The sequence below is a fragment of the Lagopus leucura genome, unplaced genomic scaffold (assembly GCF_019238085.1).
Source record: "Lagopus leucura isolate 7727_CA_CO unplaced genomic scaffold, USGS_WTPT01 Super-Scaffold_741, whole genome shotgun sequence".
Classification (NCBI taxonomy): Eukaryota; Metazoa; Chordata; class Aves; order Galliformes; family Phasianidae; genus Lagopus; species Lagopus leucura.
Window position 1 is genome coordinate 3,928,136 of NW_024962256.1, and position 2,738 is coordinate 3,930,873.

Below are 2,738 nucleotides of genomic sequence, written 5' to 3' on the forward strand. Positions count from 1 at the left end.
TATTTGCCCACAAGGAGAAGTAAAATGGTGTCTGGTGTTAGAGGGGCATCTCAGGGTCTGTTTAGGGACAGTCTTTCCCATAGCTGCTGTAATTTTGTAAGAAACTCTGCGTAACCTATAAATGCTACTTATTCTGTGGAGTTAACTAAGAGGAGCTGGGGCATCCACTTTTGGTAACTCTTCACCAGCCAGGTACTGGGAGACAGCTATAGCCTGATCCTGCAGTTCTGGGGCTGCAGCCTGGTTTCTTACACAGTGTTTATTGCCTTGACATTATAATAATGAAAGATATTAGATTGCATCCTGATAAAGGTTGTTATCTTTACAAGCCAAAGTTAGGTTTCTCCCTAGGTGAGTGTCTATTTCTTAATGGAATATTAAGGAATACATGAAGGGAATGCATTGTCTGGATATCTGTCCTGCAAGAGCACAATATTAGGAAGGGGAAGTTTTATGCACTTTAGAAGGTCTTAAGCATTGCTGAGCAAATTAACAACTGTAGAGGAAAGGGGGCTGCCTTCTTGTAGTCAGAGAGGTCAATAATAACTCCAGGTCTGTGTTGCTAGCTTTGGGGTGTTACATCCCACTGGCTGCCATGTTCTGCTTGCTGTTCGGGGCCAAACCCAAAGCACATCTTCTCTTGCTGTTTCCTTATTCAGTTTTCAACTTTCAGACCCACAGCCATGGATCCCGTGAGCATGTTCCTTGCTTTTGTGGATTAAATGAACTTTCCAGTTCTCGTCTGCAAATCTGCAACCAGCTAAGTAATGTTGCCTCTTCCCAGTGCTGTGTGCCCTGTTTGCGTGTATTTGCTTGCACATATTCTCTTTATTGTATTGATACTGCTTGCAGGAGTTTCAGTCAGGCATGTCTACCAACACAGCAAAAAAATACCCCCGGAATTTACCACACAACCAGAGAACTTGCTTACAAGCAAAACTAATATTTAACCTTCTTTGTTTAGTAGAAACAGGTTTTTGACTTTGCTTTGTCTCATTTGATGCATTTAGCTTTCAGTCCCCCTGGTGACTTTGAGCTCTTTGCCCACATTCAAGCAAATTTCATAACAAGAGCAGAGCTCCTAGACGTTTTTGTAGGTTTCTGGAAAATGAGCAGTGGAGAAAGGTCCCACTGGCGTCCCTACCAAGAGAAAGGCTGCAGCATGACATCCACCCAAATTGGGCTCCACCTGAGAGGGAGAAATTACAAATGCTTCTCTCCCCAGGAAGAGCTCACATCCCATTTAGATACTAGAGAATCCAACCCTGAGGAAACAAGGCCTCATTAGTGTCATTGCCCGAGGACCTACTTAATTAAAGGACGACAGAGTTGAGAACATTGTTATGTGGGCCTTTGTTACACCTGGTCATTTCCATTGATGCAAAATGCCATCTTTCTGATCTGGTAGCATTTGGCACCCACTTTAGACAAGTATTCCTAACCAGCCAAGAAGGTGCAGAGCGGGGAAGGATCAGACCTTTATTACTGAGGTAATTACAGCCTCACCTAGCCATCAGGCGGAGGGTGTACACCACTATTAGCCAGTGCTCCCACAAAGAGAACAAAGGCTGGCTGGGAAGTGGGAGCCACCCAGGGAGCATCCCTGTGTCCAGCTACAACACTCTCAGGCGACAGACATGCTGGGAGGTCATGACCACAAGCTCTTGCATCTCTGAGTCTCCTGGTTTTTAATCCAGCTTGACGTAGCACTACTGGTGAAGGCCATGAGATGGGGAGACTGAAACAAGAAATGGCACCATAACCAACAAAATCAGCTCTGAGTTAAAATGCTAAAGTACGTAGGGGGCAGCTATTAAAGCTTGTCTCAGCAACTAGCCTAATTCTGTTTCCAAAAACCACTGTTGAGTGCTTTTGAAAATTTTATCCTAGATGCTTGGCTCAAAGACCTTAACCAATGATTTTTTTTTTTCCCTTCTATCTGCTGTACAAAAGCTAAATATAAACCCATGTTATTGAACAAAACCCTAACAAAACCCCCTGTTGCAGGTCTCAAAAAATCTTTACTCAGGAAATTGAATTATTGGAAACCAGCATCTAAAGTGTCCTTTGGTTTCAGATGCTTCTTTGTTTTGTGTACACAGTTTGGCATACAGAAGGATGTTATTTCCAACAGCAAATGTTTGCTTTCTGTTCTTTTTAAGTTCTCCTGTTTGGCTTTTGTTCTACTGCCCTCAGAAAACCAGGGCCTGAGTGTCTCCTGATGGGTAGCCGAAGTTCCTTTTGAAAATGTGGATTAGTTTGTTTTATCCATACAACTATGTGCATATGTGTGTCTACTGTTTGTCTGAAGAGAGTCTTAATGACTTTTCCACTGATTGACTGTGGGACCACAAGCAAGTCATAAAGCTAGCGCGTGCCTCAGTTTACCCACTGCAGCTTCATTAATGCTAACCTGCCTCACGAGGTGCTGTAATGTTTAATACATTGTGTGCTCTGTAATCCTTGGATTAAATGTATTATGTAAGTAAAAAGCATCTATTTGATGTATATGCAAATGGCACAGTATAATAGGTAGGAGGGTCATTTGGGTGTAAGTGTAATACAGGCGCTGGCAAAGGGCAAAAGGGATTCCATTGTATTGACTTATTTTTAAAGAGCTTTTTATTTACTGAAATGCTCTGGACACCCAGAAAGAGAGGCATTCCTCACTAAGCATGTCTGCCGTTTCATCTGTCTCGAAGCGCTTTGATAAATGGATTGAAACTTGTCAGCTTTTC